We start from the raw sequence: 19,252 nt of genomic DNA on the forward strand, positions 1-19,252 counted from the left end.
GAACAGAAATGAAAATGGGGACATTACTGTTTACAGAAATGAAAATAATTATAACAACTTAATTATACATAAATGTATATAAATGTATTTAACACTATATAATTACTGTATACTATGAACAATAGTACATCAACAAATAGGATAACCTAGATGAAATAAACAAATTCCCAGAAACACAAAACTAACAATAAAAACATGGAGAAATGGGAAATATGAATAGACAAATAATGAGTAAAATACTTAGGAATTAACAGAGGAGATAAAAATATTACACAATGAAAACTATAAAATATTGTTGAAAGAAATTAACAAAAACATAAATAAATGGAAACACATTCCATGTCCATGGATTAGAAGACATAATATCGCTAAGATTCAGTACTACACAAAGTGATGTACAGATTTAGTGCAATCTCTATCGAAATGCCAATGACAATTTTTATAGAAATAAAAATCCAAAATTCATGTGGAATATCAAGAAACCCTGACTAGCCTAGATAATCTTAATACGTAAGAACACCCCAGAGGACTTATACTTCCTGATTTCAAAGCAACAGTAAACTTTACTTACTACAAAGCTACCATTATCAAGACTGTATAGTACTGGGATCAAACCAGACATATAGACCAATGGAACAGAAAATAGAGTACATAAAAAACTTCAAATATATGGTCAAGTGATTTTTAACAAGGTTGTCAAGACCATTCAATGGGGAAAGGACACTCTTTTCAACACATGATGGTAGAAAAACTGGATATCCTTATACAAAAGAACGAACTTGAATGCTTAGCTAATACCATGTACATAAACTAACTCGAAATGTACCAAAGGCCTAAATGTAAGACCCAAAACCCCAAAACTGGTGAAAGAAAATATAGTACAAAAAACTTACGGCACTGGATTTGGCAGCAATTTTTTGGGTTATGGCACCAATAACAAAAGAAATAACAAAAATAAGAAAAAAAAAACAGAAGAAAAAATAGACAAATGAGATTTTATAAGAATTTCATTTTATTTCATTTTATTTTAGATTTCATTTATTTATTTGAGAGAGAGAGCACAAGCAATGGGAGAGGCAGAAGGACAGCAAGAAGCAGACTCCCCACTGAGCAGGGAGCCCAATGTGGGGCTCAATCCCAGGACGCTGGGATCATGACCTGAGCTGAAGGCAGACACTTAATCAACTGAGTCACCGAAGAGCCCCAGATTTCATTAAAATTTTAAAACTTTGTGCATCAAATGGCACTACCAACATGGTAAAAAGGCAATCCATAGAATGGGATAAAATACTTGCAAATCATGTATCTGATAAGAGATTAATATCCAGAATACAGACAGAATTCCTGAAATTCAAAAAACAACCAAAAAAAACAAAACAAAACAAAACAAAAACCCAATTCAAAAATAGCAAAAACTTTGAACAGGCATAATCTAAAGAAAATATACAAATGACCAATAAGTACATGAAAAGATGCTTATCATTAATCATAAGGAAAATGCGTATCAAAATGACAACAAGAGACCATCTCACACCCATGAGGACAGTTACCATCAAAAAATCAGGAATTAATAAATACTAGTGAAGATGTAGAGTAAGTAGATCTCTTGCGCTCTGTTGATGGGAATATAAAATGTTCAGCAGAGTGGAGAACAACAGGACAATTCCTCAAAAAATTAAGAACAGAATTTCCATACGATCCAGCAATTCCACTTCTGGATATATACCCAAAAGAATTAAAAGTGGAGTCTCAAAGACTATTATTCACAGCACCACTATTCACAGCATCATTATTCATAATAAATAAAATGTGGAAGCAACCAAATATGCATTGACAGCTGAATAAACAAAATGCGTATACATATAATATTGTTCAGACTTAAAAAGGAAGGACATTCTGACATATGCAATAATATGGATGAATCTTCGGGACATTACACTAGGTGAAAAAAATCAGTAACAAAAAGACAAATACCATGTGATTCTGCTTATATGAGGTAATGAAAGCAGTTAAAATCATAGAGACAGAAAGTGGAATGGTGGCTGTCAGGGGTTAAGAGGAATAGTGAATAGGGAGTTACTGTTTAATAGGTATAGATTTTCAGTTTTATAAAATGTAAAAGTTCTATAGATGGGTGATAGTTATGGTTGTATAACATTATGAATGCATTTAATACCACAGAACTATACACTTAAAAATGGTTAAAACGGTAAATTTTTTATTTTGTGTATTTTACTACAATTTTTAAAAACTAAAAAAATACAAAATGAAATTTTGATAAGGTTTAGGTTATGTGAGTATATGTATTTGCCAAAATCCAGCAATTGTACACCTACAATTTGTATGTCATTGTTACATTGTTACACAAATTTTAACCTCAGAAGAAACTACATCAAAGACTAAACGCTAATTAATGATATGCATGCTGAATTATTCAGAGAGAGGCATACTAACATCTGCAATTACCGTGAAAGTAATTACTTTAAAAAGTAAGGTGGACGGATGGATAGTGGAATGCACTAATACACAGATATGGAAGAAAGCCAGTGCACTGTATAGTACAACGTCAATAGTAAAATTTAGGCTTTGGGGCCATGGGTGTTTACCAGAAAATTCTTTCAACTTTATTGTAGGTTTAGAATTTTCATTAAAAATTTAGGGGAAAAAAGGAACTTAAAAAACAAATGGAGGCATTCAAACATATTAGCAGTTTGGGGCCATTTAGTTTAGGAGTAAATAACCCTTCACACTTTAATAGTTCGTGAAGTTGTGTTTAAAATAGAGTATACTCATCAATTTCATAATCATGACCCATTTTATAATGATGTGTGTAAAACGCTATTTAAGAAGTCATAAAAGAGTACAATACATTTTGGGAATACTGTTATCCATAATAAAAATTAAAGTGTTGGTCCTCTGAATATAAAGTTTTAGTTACTAAGAAAATTCAGTTTTGGGGTGCCTGGGTGGCTCGGAGGGTTAAAGCCTCTGCCTTTGGCTCAGGTCATGATTCTGGGATCAAGCCCCGCATCAGGCTCTCTGCTCAGCGGGGAGCCTGCTTCCTCCTCTCTCTGCCTGCCTCTCTGCCTACTTGTGATCTCTGTCAAATAAATAAAATCTTAAAAAAAAAAATCTTTAGAAAATTCAGTTTTGGTGGAACAGTTTTTTCCTCGTTATGCTGACTAAATTAAGTGTATTTCTAAATAAGAATCCTTTTGTGCATTGATCAAACCATACCCATAGAAAGTTTAATTGATTTCCATGCTTTTCAGAACCTCCATTTCCTTAATTCATTTACTGTTCTAATAAATTCAACAGTCAACTTGTTTATTTGTTTCTAATCTTTTGCAAAGTGCAAAAAACTTTAATGTAACCTATTTCTTTTTATTTTTTGAGAGAGAGTGTGTGTACCTGGGTGGGGGGGCGGGGTGGGCAGAGCAAGAGAGAGACAGAGAGGGAGCACGTGCACGCACACTCAAGCCTTAACCATGCTCCATGCCCAGCATGGAACCCCATGTGGGCTCAATCTCACAGCCCTGAGATCATGACCTGAGCCAAAATCAAGAGTCAAATGCTTAACTGACTGAGCTACCCAGTGCCCTAATGCAATCTATGTCAATATCATTAGGAGTTACTTCAGGTTTAGATTAAGTTGGTTATGAAAAATACTCTGTCTAATCTGGTATCTTCAGAAATAAGGACAGTCTTAAAAGTAATATCTCAATGTATTTAATGAATTCTAATAGTGGAGCTAATGAAAATCTAACATGTTTAGTTGGTTCTCTCATTTGTTGGTCTTTTTAAAATTAAGTGTATGTTTGTGTGTGAGTTTGCTCGTGTAGACAGCTGAATGTGTTCCTTTTAACCTTGAGAGAAAAGAGCAGTGGAAGATGGGTGAACGCAGTCAGGAAATAGGATAGAATTAATAAATGTGGATAGAGCTGATGCTCATTTCACAGACCAAATAGTGTGTTTACAGATAAAATGCTTTCAGGTGATTTGCAAAACTAAAGATTTTCCTAAATTCATTTTCTCAGTGCTCTATAGTAAAACACCCTACTAAAAAGGCCTGCAGTACTCTTTAAATGCAATTTTCCAAACAAAAGCGTATGTATGACTTTTCATTTACTTCAATTTCTTCACATGATGTAAAAACAAATAGACCTATTGCTTGTTAGCTGTGTGAGCTTTAGCAAGGCATTTAATTTATCCGGGACTCAGTTTGCTCATCTGTAAAATAGAGACAATCAGATAATCACGAGATTTTAATGGGAAAATGTATACAGAAGTGTTTCCAAGCACCTGAATATACAAATATGAATTCATGTACTATCATTGGTTTTTCACACAGCCAAAAGGTGTATTCCTGATTGACTTATAAAAAGAATTGTTCCATATGTAAACACAGTACTCTAAGCCCAGCCAAGGACTGCAAAAAAGAAGTAAGTGCAGTATAAAACAAGAATCCTAGTAGCAAGTACCTTGTATTCTTCAACCTCTGTAACAAGGTATCAAAGTCAAATAAATGCCTTTGGATCCAGGAAGAGAGCACAATGGTATAAATAATGGCATAAATAAATGCCCAGATGTATAATGATAGTGTATGGAGAAAGTTCAGGGAAAGGGAGGGAAAAGTATACTCCTTTTAAAAATGTTCAAATTCAATTTCAAATTGGTTGTACTGGCAAACTCACAATTCTGGATCTGTCAGAGTGTAGCTCACATATGGTTAAAAATATGAAATGAAAACACATGAAATGATTAGAAAACAACAAAAGGCCCAATTCAGTAGATGACTAAAATCAAGACCCAAGAATAAGCTGGAACATTCAGTAGTCAGATGGCAGAGAAGACTAGCCAGTTACCCTAAACACTGAATAATATCCAGACAGATGGGAGGAACAGGGAGCAGCTTCTGAGAACTCATGCACAGAGCATGGAATGAATGAGTTCTCCTTAAGAGCCATCATTGCTTATAAAGCTGAGAGATTACTGAGGATAACCAAGAAATAAAGTTGGAAGATAGAACACAAACATAAAGAAAATTGAAAGGAAGCATAAAAAGTATGTGATAGGGTATGGGGTGCTACTGCATATCTGGGGAAAGAGATATGCAAATGCATTTTTTTGCTAAAAACTTTCAGTAAGAAAACTGTTAAAATAAAAACGTAACTGCTTTAGAAGTACTGAGGGCTGAAAACCAAAAAGGGACAAATATTTCAACATGGAAATTTACTTCAAATGAGTAACTAACGTGTAATTGAATAATCAATTTTCTGATTTTGATGAACTTATGAAAGGTGTTGAAATGACTAAAGAAATCAGAGTAGGGGGTCAACTGTCTACCATACCCTTTGGGTTTACCCCAATCTATCACGAGCTGCACCTTCTCTGAGCTATTTTACAACTACAAATTGTAGAAAACTGATAGTAATGTAAATACTCTTGTTCAGAGAAAGGCAAATGAATTTTATCTAGAGAGGACATGATTCCCCTTAGAAGAAGTCACTTTTACATCTATTAAAAAAAGTAATTTCAGCATGCTTGACTGCCTAAATAGATGTATCAGCTCTCTGCATTCTCCTTTGAATCAGTTTTTAATACTTTACTTGTTCCATCATGTACTAGTTTCCTAGGGCAGCCAAAACAAAGTACCAGAAGCGTGGTGGCTTAAAATTTATCTTCTCACATTTTTTGGAGGCTGAAGTTTGCAATCAAGCTGTCAGCAGGGAGGCGCCTGGGCGACTCAGTCAGTAAAGCAACCAACTCCTTGATTTGTGCTCAGGTCATGATCTCAGGGCTGTGAGATCTAGTTCGTCTAAGTCATAATTTTGCTCTCTCTCTCTTTTTTTTTAAGCTATATTTCAACAAGATAAACATTTTCTAAAAGAAACATGCCCCCATTCTTATTATATATTTTCAACATCTAAAATTCAAACTGTGGGCCTCCTGAAAATAAGTTGATTGTCTTTCATTATTTTATCCCCCCACGTACAATATTTGGTACAATAATACGTACTTGAAAGGTCTGCTGGATTTAAATCAAAATATGGGTATTTTAGTTCATCTCTGTGTCTACTTTGTGAACTTACTATGAAGAATCCACTAACCATTTTCCTTCCTTTGTAACAACAAAGCTGGATTGGTCAGGCCCTAAGAAGTTTACTGTAGAGCTCCAGTTGTGAAGTGACAGGGCCTGGATCTAATCAGAATGGAGGAGAAAGAGCAAAGCGGAGTAAAATGCCAGAGAAGGAAAATCCAAAATTTGGTAATAAACACTAGAAAATATGAAGAAAGAATCTAGCATGACACTAAAGTCTAGGAAAATTTTATCACTTTAATGTTCCGGAAGGTTAATCTTCTAATAATGAAGGAAATCAGCATTTTCAGGGAGACTAATAAAAGAACCCAACATGCTAAATCTAGAGGCTCTCAGAATCCAGATGCTACATTTCACAGCATGTTAATTGATTTTCAGAGAAGTTAGGTAGCCAGATTATACAACTCAGCTAGCAAGAGTATAAGGCATCTAGATTTTCTGTCCAGTGGTCTTCCTAAACCATGCCTTCTCCCCAGGAACATATCTTTGAGTTTTGTGCTATGAAGGGACTTCCTTCACATCAACTTCTCCCAATTACTCCCAAGTAATAAAGAGGACAGAAGAAGCAATTATTCCTTACCCAGATTGTCATGCAGTGTTATGAACATGTTTCTGACTATATTGATGATGGAATCCTGCCCTGCCCTCTTTCTGCATGAGGTAAGCATCCTCTCACCCATCATCTCTCTACTGGCCTGAATCAGTAGAAAGAGCTGTGTGATTCTTAATATCTGAAACCACAGTCGTCCATCTCTGTCTCTCTACCTCTGTCTTACAGTGTACCCCAAGTGGTAGACCCTTAGCAAATGCATTACCCAGGTTTTCTGGTTTCCAGTGTGTTTGCTAAAGGAAGGCATGGCAAGAGATCAAAGTCGGGAAGAGAAAGGAGATACTGGGATAATTTTTTCCTTTCCCTATAACCACATTCCTACCACCTCCTTCACCCCCCCCCCCCCACACACACGTCAGGTCCATGTTTTGTGGCACTGCTGGCATCCTCTTGGCTATGGCCCCTAACAATTGACACAGTATCCATTGCTCTTTATTAGGCTTTAGCATATTACTCCCCAGGGGGTAGTAACAACTTCCCATTGTTGATTATCTTTAGCTGCAGCTTCCTTATCCCTGCCCACACCTCTGTTATCAGTCCTTTCAGTAAAATCTTCCGTTGAGCCCTGTGAATGGAATTCTTTCATGCTGACAAACTGACTGGGGTAGGCACCATTCAATAAAACTCAACATTAGTCAGCGCTGAATTTAAATATAACTTAAAGACACGTGTACATAATGGTAAGCCACTTAAAACTAGCTATTTGTGGAATAAAAGGTTAAAAGGCTAAGTCAATGTTTTCTGACAGATTTAATCACAAAATCCCAAGGCCTCCTTCTTATTTCATTTATATATATTCCTTCAGTGTTCACCACATTCTTTTTGCTCTCTAAAATCTTCTTTCATCTTTTCTATAACCACCTGATGAATCATACATGTCACTATTATAGAGAACCTCTGTAATGGGAGGTCTAAGAATAGCATATGTAGTAACATAGAATTATACAATACCCTGCCTCTTTCAGGACCATGCAATCACATACATCAGTTCATATAAGTGGTCAGAGGACCACACAGACTTCCATTCCCAAGTAGTAACTTTTTAGTGAACTGCCTACATATCTATAATATGTAACTCTGGCAACAGTATTAGGTAAAAGCATCTATAAAACACTTAGACATGGAAAATGATTTTTCACAGCTATACCCTCTGGTACATGAGCCCCATGAGTCTCTGGTCAGTTAAAAAGAAAATCAACAGACTTACTTCTGTTATGTTCATACCCTTCTTTTTCTTTCCTTTTTTAATGGAACAATGTTTCTCGGAATCTAGTGTGGATTTAATGCTAATATAAAAAATATATATATAGCCCATGGGGATTTTAACAAGAAGAAATAATTCAAATAATAAGGAATCTATAAACATTTTTGTTCAGAGTTTTTCACCCCACTTTGTAACTTCTCAAGGGAGGATATTATCCTGCAACTGGAAATGAAAAGAATTCTCACCCTCTCTCCTTAACTTTAACAATGTGTAAAAAAACTACTTTTCTGGGCTAGTATTTTCTCAGACAGTTACATTAGAAATTCATTAAGATCCTTTTCAGGGTCTGGATTCTATATTCTGCCTATAAATTGACATTCTTCTCTTCACTGTCCCAAGAGAAGAGCCTAAGGGTTTCTTATTTTCACAGAAGGGAACTGCCTGGGGACAAAGCAGGAAGGGGTTGACTGACAGGAATGCTGCTTTAAATCCTTAGTGTGCCAAATAACTATGCTTACTCTCTCAGTTGTAACACCCTTCATTCTCAAATAGTTGTGGGTGGCCACATGCCACAGAAGGCATGATGAAAGACCTGGCAGCGTCTATAACTTCAGGTCTTCACTGTGAAGACTTTCTTCAGACTAGCTCTGTTCCCTCTGTCTTTTTATAATGATGAGGTAAGTCTCTCTGCCTGTTAATGGAAGTCTGAAGAAATGCCCACAGATGTCCTCAGATGGTACCTGAATCTCCTTGTAATCTCCAAGGGGTTTATGTCCATCTTTGACCTCATAAAATATATAATTACTTCACCATCCTCTACACTTTAGTCCCTTCAACATCTGGTAAATTTTCTCGTAAAACAGCTACTTTTGTTGAGTTTCCAGCCATCACTTTGACTAGCTTTAGTCATCTGTGAGCGTTCATTTTTATAGCTGTTGCCTGCCTTGATTGCCATCAGTCCTTGCTATTTCAGTGCACAGCCCTTAAGTCCTACAGAAATAGTCCTTGCTATCCAGGAATTCTAGTTTCTGCCTTCTTGGGGCCACTGAGGTAGGAAACCAGGGATGACTACGTAGTTTTGTAAGAGGAAAAGGGAATGACACACAACACTATGTCCTCTGGAATCATTTAAGGTGAACAGCTACCATCACTTTTCCTAAGGGCTTTCTACCTCACTAGTTTCTCCAAATCAGACACGGTCCCAAAATATACTAGGAGTGGAGGAAGAATCTGGTGAATCTTCCCAGAGCAGCACATCATAGAAAACAGCAGGAATTTTAACATTAACTTAATTTTTGGTCACCTACCACAGAAAGGTTGGCTATAGACCCTTGGCAGTTGGCTCATAAAGATGTTTTTCCTTTCCTCCTTCCTCCCTCCCCCAAACCCAATTTCTCTTTTCTCCCTTTTTTAATTCTTCCTCCTCTTTTCCCCCCTTCTGCCTACTGAGCTCCTTTCCCAAACCCTTTCCTTGGGAAATTTCCCTAGGCTTGCCTTCTCTTTTGGCTTACAAATTCAAACTCCCCACTCTTTCTTGGATGCTAATGAAGTTCAGGGGAAAAAGAGATATGTTCCTGTTAACCTCTAAACCACTATGGGAGGTGAAATGTGGTGAGGCATCCAATAGGATGCTTTCTCATTCTCAATTCACACATTCTCCAACAAACAAGTGGTGATACATGATCCTGACAAAGAGTGCGACCTTTGTTGCTTACTCTCTTAGGACACACAAGCATGGTAGAAACCAGTGTTCCAGATTTTTCAAAAACAAACATAAGGCCCTGTTAAAAGAATAAAGCATTTCCTTGATGATAATGGAATTTTCATCAAACTCACAAAAATATAATTATTTATAATCCAGAAGGATGAATTATTTAAAATTCTGTGAAACCTCATAGCCAGTCATTTACCTTATGAAGTGAGTTGTAAAAAGGAAAAAGCAGACCCTGTCTTATTCATCGAGAAACATTTTCCTCTGGGGGAAATAGGATATGGAGCATCAAAGTTAGATGTAGAGGTGACTTTCATGATCACTAAAATAAAAAGATTTTACTAAAGTAAAATATAAAAGGTGTTTTGCACATCTGAAATTACTAATAATGAGCCATTAAAATTCATTTCTATCCTATTCGTTTACTATCCTTTTGTTCACTAGATGATAGCCTTAGATTTTCTCTCACCAAAACCTTCACTCAGATTTTTTATTTTTTTATCTTGGTTGCAGAAAATATATATGCTTAGAAGTGTTTTCATTTTCCAGGATCTGAGATTCTACCCAAACGTTAATGGCTGTTTGATACATGGTTTAGTGTTACTAATACCCTCTGTAGTCTCTCCACTGTCCTGAAAATGAGTAATTTGTTGGAGATGGAAAAATGGAGGTATCTTTAGTAATATACTAAGCTATGCTAAAAGCTATTTTTCAGCAGCTCTCCCCAACATTTGGGGTTACAGAATCTCAGCTCAGCTGGGGATGACTTTAGACCAAAACATTTGTTTATAAGGGGGTTTTCCACAGAACACCATAAATTCAATTTCTAATAACCTCAGGGTGCAAATCTAACATGCTGGTTGACCTTTATAGCTCCCAGACTTAATTGCAAGAGCCTCTATTCTTAAACTCTGTTGTCTGTTTTATTCCCCATTTCTATTTCCAGTTTTTCTCTTTTTCTAATTGTTCCCCAACAGAAATGAGTCATGATTTGGTAGAATCAAAATGCTTTCAGCCATGGAAAATTAAATAGAAGGAAATCCTGGAATAAATGTTTCTGCTGAGTGGATTTCTATAACTGCCACTCCAGTCTCTGTGCAGGGACAAGGGGGTAAGGATTGCACAGAAGGTTGAGAAAGGAGCTTTAACATTAGTTTTCATAAAGGGGCCCAGGGGAGAGAAAACTGATGGAAAGAAATGGATATTATTATAGGGCATCTGCTCTCTGTCCAATCACTTGGACAAGTTTTAAGCCCTCTATGAAAAATGGCATAAGACCAGGAAAGAGGCTGCTATTTCTAAGAGACACTGAGTAGAAATATTGCTGTTTCTAGACTGAGGTGAAACAAGGCAAAGCAGACTTGGAAAGAGTGTAATTCCTCCTCCTCTGCAAAGAACTCAACACATCTCCAGCCCTACAAGGAGGGACAGCTTTGGACACAGCATTAGACAGTATCCTTGATGTGCACATTGATGTTCTTATAATATTCTCGGTAGGCACTTTGCCACCAACCATACTGGTGCTACACTTCTAGAAGCTTCACAGAGAGTCAGAACAGGAAGGAAAGGAGTTGATGGATGCCATCTAGTACTGCAGAAGACAGGAGTGTGAATGCCCATAAGGACACTCCTCTGGTCCTGCAGAAATACCAGAGGAGCTTCATGAAATTTCTGCTCATGAAGTTGGTAAGATTAGACATTTAAGCTCTTAAGATTAATACAATCTCCTTTTTTGTCCATAAATAGTTTAGGATCGGTGATATTTAGGTTATAATTACCTACCAACAAAGAGGATTCCAAGCTGAACAGGAGTTACTCTATTTAGGATGTTTCTATGTGAGAAATTAGTTGGAGTCTTTAAAAGCTTCTCATAAATGTATTTATCACTAGCTCCAATTTCAGTAATTTACTGCAAAAAAAATTACAAAAATTCAGGATTTTAGCTTTTAAAATGCAATGAGAAAAGATGTCAGATTTTGAGTAACTACTGAAAAAATTATCTAACTGGAAAAATCTGCCCACGGGAAATGACTTTCAGAAGGAAAGTGGAGTTCCAGATGAATTATGTTATATCAGAGGAGAATTGTCTCAGATTGCCTATTTTTTTAAAATATGGAACGCTTCACGAATTTGTGTGTCATCCTTGCACAGGGGCCATGCTAATCTTCTCTGTATCATTCCAATTTTAGTACATGTGCTGCCAAAGCAAGCACCAGATTGCCTATTTTGAAAACTTAAAAAGAAAACTTTCATGATGGATAACTTCATGATCAGGACCTCTTGCAACAGACTTAAATAAAGACTTAAATAAAAAAAATAATGAACCTAATACCTAATATTATCATTTGACATTGATTAAATGCTAGGAAAAAAATAAAAAGAATATGTTTCATACTGTTAGGGCATTACTGTGTTTGTAAACCTTTGCTGTTGGTAATAGGGTATAAAATTAAAGAGCCCATTTTCTGGAGCCAGACTGCTTACATTTAAATTTTATCACCATCAGTTTCTAATTGGATGCTCTAGGTTTCTTTAGCTATAAACTAGAGATAGTAAGAGCATCAACCTCACAAGTTTGTTATGCTGTTTAATTTAACTAGTACACATAGAATGCATGCAATATGGTCATATATAACAACTAAATCAATTTCTTTAAAGAACTTAACAATTATGAATTTTTAAATTAATGATATATAGACCTTTAAAAATGGTTCCTCTATTGCCAGACCTAAATCATCATCTTTATTGTAGTTTTTTCATAGTAATTAATAAAAAAGGACATATGCCCACTTTAATCAGACTTGCTTAAGTCTGATACAAAGAAGTGGGACATTCTTAAATATATCTGGCCCAATGAAAAAGGTTAATAGCCAAGATATTTGCAGTAACTCATAAGCAGGCATTCTTGAGTAATATGTCCTAAAGCACTTGCTCATCTGCCATTACGTGGGAACAGTAGCTTATGGCAGTCAAAAACCTGAAACTTTCACATGGTCATGGTTATGAATCAGGAAATGGGGAATTAAGTAGAATCAGAAAAGCAGATGTTGACTCTGAGTCAAGAGTCAGGAGAAGACCTCACAGAAAGATAGAATGACTCATGGTTCTATGCCTTTTACAACAATGTTCAATGTGAATAACATGTTACCAAATTAAACACCTGCTCAGGACAGTCAAAAAGATGGCCTTGGGGAGGAGTCAAGATGGTGGAGAAGTAGCAGGCTGAGACGACATCAGGTAGCAGGAGATCAGCTAGACAGCTTATCTAACCATTGTGAACACATACAAATCCAACAGGAAATCAAAGAGAAGAAGAACAACAATTCTAGAAACAGAAGATCGACCACTTTCTGAAAGGTAGGACCTGCGGAGAAGTGAACCCAAAGCGACGGGAAGACAGACCGTGGGGGGAGGGGCCGGCTGCTGGCAAGCGGCGGAGCAACGGAGCACAAAATCAGGACTTTTTTTTTTTTTAATTTTTTTTTTATTTATTTGACAGACGAGATCACAAGCAGGCAGAGAGGGAAGCAGAGAGAGTTGGGGGGGTGGGGTGGGAAGCAGACTCCCTGTTGAGCAGAGAGCCCGATGTGGGGCTCGATCCCAGGACCCTGGGATCATGACCTGAGCCGAAGGCAGAGGCTTTAACCCACTGAGCCACCCAGGTGCCCAAAATCAGGACTTTTAAAAGTCTGCTCCACGGAGGGACATCGCTCCAGAGGCTAAACCGGGGGGAAACCCAGGCGGGGTCAGCCTAACCCCAGGTCCCTCGTGGTCACAGAAGGCCTGGGGGTGTCTGAGTGCCACACAGCTCGCAGGTATTAGAGCGGGAAAGCCGGCTACAGCAACAAAGCCAAGGAGCGAGCTCTCAGCCCGGGGTTACCTTGTACCAGTCGCAGGCTGGGTGGGCTCGGAGTACAGCCGGAGGCCACGGAGACAGAAGCGACCGGGCGCATTTCTCCAAGTGCCAGCAATTGACCGCTTTCCTACCGGCAAAACCGCAGGCCAGGGAGGCAGGGTGGTTGGGCCCTATTCTCTGAGGGCGCACTGAGGAGCGGAACCCCAAGCTCTCGGCTCCTCCAGGCCGAGAGATTGGGAGGCCGCCATCTTCATTCCCGTCCTCCGGAACTCTATGGAAAGCAGAAAGCGCTCAGGGAACAAAAGCTCCTGAAAGCAAACCCGAGCGGATTATTTAGCCCGGGCCCTGGCAAGGGCAGTGCAATTCCGCCTGTGGCAAAGACACTTCAGAATCATTACAACAGGCCCCTCCCCCAGAAGATCAACAAGAAACCCATTAAAAACCAACTTCACTCACCAAGAACAGCAGAATTCCACAGCAGAAGAAAGCTAATCTTATCTGGACAAAATGACAAGGCAGAAAAACTCACCTCAGAAAAAAGAACAAGATGCCGTACGGAAGGCTGGAGACCTAATCAATATGCACATTGGTAAAATGACAGATCTAAAGTTCAGAATGACAATTCGCAAGGATCTAGCCGGGCTCGAAAAAGGCATAGAAGATATTAGAGAAACCCTCTCTGGAGAGATAAAAGTCCTTTCTGGAGAAATAAAAGAACTAAAATCTCACCAAGTTGAAATCAAAAAAGCTATTAATGAGGTGCAATCAAAAATGGAAGCTCTCACCGCTAGGATAAATGAGGCAGAAGAAAGAATTAGTGACATAGAAGACCAAATGACAGAGAATAAAGAAGCTGAGCAAAAGAGAGACAAACAAATACTGGACCACAAGGAGAGAATTCGAGAGATAAGCGACACCGTAAGACGACACAACATTAGAATAATTGGGATTCCAGAAGAAGAAGAAAGAGAGAGAGGAGCAGAAGGTATATTGGAGACAATTATTGGAGAGAATTTCCCTAATATGGCAAAGGGAACAAACATCAAAATCCAGGAGATGTAAGAACGCCCCTCAAAATCAATAAAAATAGGTCCACACCTCGTCACCTGAGAGTAAAATTTAAAAGTCTTAGCAACAAAGAGAAAACCCTGAAAGCAGCCCGGGAAAAGAAGTCTGTAACATAGAAGGGTAAAAACATTAGATTGGTAGCGGACTTATCCACAGAGACCTGGCAGGCCAGAAAGAACTGGCATGATATATTCAGAGCATGAAACGAGAAAAACATGCAGCCAAGAATACTATATCCGGCTAGGCTATCATTGAAAATAGAAGGAGATATAAAGAGCTTCCAGGACAAACAAAAGCTGAAAGAATTTGCAAACACCAAACCAGCTCTACAGGAAATATTGAAAGGGGTCCTCTAAGCAAAGAGAGACCCTAAAAGTAGTAGATCAGAAAGAAACAGAGACAATATACAGTAACAGTCACCTTACAGGCAATACAATGGCACTCAATTCATATCTCTCAATAGTTACCCTGAATGTTAATGGGCTAAATGCCCCAATTAAAAGACAAAGGGTATCAGAATGGATAAAAAAACAAAACCCATCAATATGCTGCCTACAAGAAACTCATTTTAGACCCGAAGACACCTCCAGATTGAAAGTGAGGGGGTGGAAAACAATGTACCATGCTAATGGACATCAGAAGAAAGCTGGGGTGGCAATCCTTATAACAGATCAATTAGGTTTTAAGCCAAAGACTATAATAAGAGATGAGGAAGGACACTATATCATACTCAAAGGGTCTGTCCAACAAGAAGACCTAACAATCTTAAATATCTATGCCCCTAACATGGGAGCAGCCAACTATATAAACCATTAATAACAAAAGCAAAGAAATACATCGACAGGAATACAATAGCAGGGGACTTTAACACTCCCCTCACTGAAATGGACAGATCATCTAAGCAAAAGATCAACAAGGAAATAAAGGCCTTCAATGACACACTGGACCAGATGGACATCACAGATATATTCAGAACATTCCATCCCAAAGCAACAGAATATACATTCTTCTCTAGTGCACATGGAATATTCTCCAGAATAGACCACATCCTGGGTCATAAATCAGGTCTCAACTGGTATCAAAAGATTGGGATCATTCCCTGCATATTTACAGACCACAATGCTCTGAAGATAGAACTCAATCACAAGAGGAAATTTGGAAAGAACGCAAATACATGGAGACTAAACAGCATCCTTCTAAAGAATGAATGGGTCAAACAGGAAATTAAAGAAGAATTTAAAAAATTCACGGAAACAAATGATAATGAAAACACAACGGTTCAAAATCTGTGGGACACAACAAAGGCAGTCCTGAGAGGAAAATATATAGCGGTACAAGCCTTTCTCAAGAAACAAGAAAGGTCTCAAATACACAACCTAACCCTACACCTAAAGGAGCTGGAGAAAGAACAACAAAGAAAGCCTAAACCCAGCAGGAGAAGAGAAATCATAAAGATCAGAGCAGAAATCAATGAAATAGAAATTAAAAAAACAATAGAACAAATCAACAAAACTAGGAGCTGGTTCTTTGAAAGAATTAATAAGATTGACAAACCCCTGGCCAGCCTTATCAAAAAGAAAAGAGAAAGGATGCAAATAAATAAAATCATGAATTAAAGAAGAGAGATCACAACCAACACCAAAGAAATACAAACAATTATAAGAACATACTACGAGCAACTCTACGTCAACAAATTTGACAACCTGGAAGAAATGGATACATTTCTAGAGACATATAAACTACCACAACTGAACCAGGAAGAAATAGATAACCTGAACAGACCCATAACCAGTAAGAAGATTGAAACAGTCATCAAAAATCTCCAAACAAACAAAAGTCCAGGACCAGACGGCTTCCCAGGGGAATTCTACCAAACATTTAAAGAAGAACTAATTCCTATTCTCCTGAAACTGTTCCAAAAAATAGAAATGGAAGGAAAACTTCCAAACTCATTTTATGAAGCCAGCATCACCTTGATCCCAAAACCAGACAAGAATCCCACCAAAAAAGAGAATTACAGACCAATATCCTTGATGAACACAGATGCGAAAATTCTCACCAAAACTGGCCAATAGGATCCAACAGTACATTAAAAGGATTATTCACCATGACCAAGTGGGATTTATTCCAGGGCTGCAAGGTTGGTTCAACATCCGCAAATCCATCAATGTGATACAATACATTAATAAAAGAAAGAATAAGAACCATATGATACTCTCAATAGATGCTGAAAAAGCATTTGACAAAGTGCAGCATCCCTTCCTGATTAAAACTCCTCAAAGTGTAGGGATAGAAGGCACATACCTCAATATTATCAAAGCCATCTATGAAAAACCCACTGCAGATATCATTCTCAATGGAGAAAAACTGAAAGCTTTTCCGCTAAGGTCAGGAACACGGCAAGGATGTCCGTTATCACCACTGCTGTTCAACATTGTACTAGAAGTCCTAGCCTCAGCAATCAGACAACAAAAAGAAATTAAAGGCATCCAAATTGGCAAAGAAGAAGTCAAACTATCACTCTTTGCAGATGATATGATACTGTATGTGGAAAACCCAAAAGGCTCCACTCCAAAACTGCTAGAACTTGTACAGGAATTCAGTAAAGTGTCAGGATATAAAGTCAATGCACAGAAATCAGTCGCATTTCTTTACACTAACAACAAGACAGAAGAAAGAGACATTGAGGAGTCAGTCCCATTTACAATCGCACCCAAAACCATAAGATACCTAGGAATAAATCTAACCAAAGAGGCAAAGAATCTGTACTCAGACAACTATAAAGTACTCATGAAAGAAATTGAGGAAGACACAAAGAAATGGAAAAATATTCCATGCTCATGGATTGGAAGAACAAATATTGTGAAAATGTCTATTCTACCTAAAGCAATCTACACATTTAATGCAATCCCTATCAAAATCCCATCCATTTTTTTAAAGAAATAGAACAAATAATCCTAAAATTTATATGGAACCAGAAAAGACCTCGAATAGCCAAAGGAATATTGAAAAAGAAAGCCAAAGTTGGGGGCATCACAATTCCAGATTTCAAGCTCTAATACAAAGCTGTCATCATCAAGACAGTATGGTACTGGCACAAAAACAGACATATAGACCAATGGAAGAGAATAGAGAGCCCAGAAATAGACCCTCAACTCTATGGTCAACTAATCTTCGACAAAGCAGGAAAGAATATCCAATGGAAAAAAGACAGCCTCTTCAACAAATGGTGCTGGGAAAATTGGACAGCCACATGCAGAAAAATGAAATTGGACTATTTCCTTACAGCACACACGAAAATAGACTCAAAGTGGATGAAGGACCTCAATGTGAGAAAGGAATCTATCAAAATCCTTGAGGAGAATGCAGGCTGTAACCTCCTTGACCTCAACCGCAGCAACTTCTTCCTAGGAACATCGCCAAAGGCAACAGAAGCAAGGGCAAAAATGAACTATTGGGATTTCATCAGGATCAAAAGCTTTTGCACAGCAAAGGAAACAGTTAACAAAAACAAAAGACAACTGACAGAATGGGAGAAGGTATTTGCAAACGACATATCAGATAAAGGGCTAGTATCCAAAATCTATAAAGAGCTTATCAAACTCAACACCCAAAGAACAAATAATCCAGTCAAGAAATGGGCAGAGGACATGAACAGACATTTCTGCAAAGAAAACATCCAGATGGCCAATAGACACATGAAAAAATGCTCCACATCGCTCGGCATCAGGGAAATACAAATCAAAACCACAATGAGATACCACCTCACACCAGTCAGAATGGCTAAAATTAACAAGTCAAGAAAGGACAGATGCTGGCGAGGATGCAGAGAGAGGGGAACCCTCCTACACTGCTGGTGGGAATGCAAGCTGGTGCAACCACTCTGGAAAACAGTGTGGAGGTTCCTCAAAAAACTGAAAATAGAGCTACCCTATGACCCAGCGATTGCACTACTGGGTATATATCCTAAAGATACAAACGTGGTGCTCCGAAGGGGCACGTGCACCCGAATGTTTATAGCAGCCATGTCCACAATAGCCAAACTGTGGAAAGGCCAAGATGTCCATCAACAGATGAATGGATAAAGAAGAAGTGGTATATATACACAATGGACTACTATGCAGCCATCAAAAGACATGAAATCTTGCCATTTGTGACGACGTGGATGGAACTAGAGGGTATCATGCTTATCGAAATAAGTCAATCAGAGAAAGACAACTATCCTATGATCTCTTTGATATGAGGAAGTGGAGATGCAATGTGGGGGCGCTGGGGGGAGCTAGGAAAAGAAAAAATGAAAAGATGGGATTGGGAGGGAGACAAACCATAAAAGACTCAATCTCAAAAAACAGACTGACGGTTGCTGGGGGGAGGGGGGACGAGAGAGGGTGGTGGGGATATGGACATTGGGGAGGGTATGTGCTATCATGAGTGCTGTGAAGTGTGTAAACCTAGCGATTCACAGACCTGTACCCCTGGGGATAAAAATACATTATATGTTTATTAAAATAAAAAACAATAAAAAAAATTTAAAAAAAAGAATTTAAAAAAAAAGATGGCCTTGGATTTTTTAATGCATATTCAATAAGCAAGATCGAGATAAGGCAGAGAGGGATCCCAGAAGACTGGGACATTGGAGGTTATGAAGATTCTCAGCAGGGAGTAGGGCGGGGGGAGACTGGAAAATAATTCTTTAAAGCTGC

The sequence above is a fragment of the Martes martes genome (genome assembly GCF_963455335.1).
Source record: "Martes martes genome assembly, chromosome: 1".
In the NCBI taxonomy this organism is placed as follows: Eukaryota; Metazoa; Chordata; class Mammalia; order Carnivora; family Mustelidae; genus Martes; species Martes martes.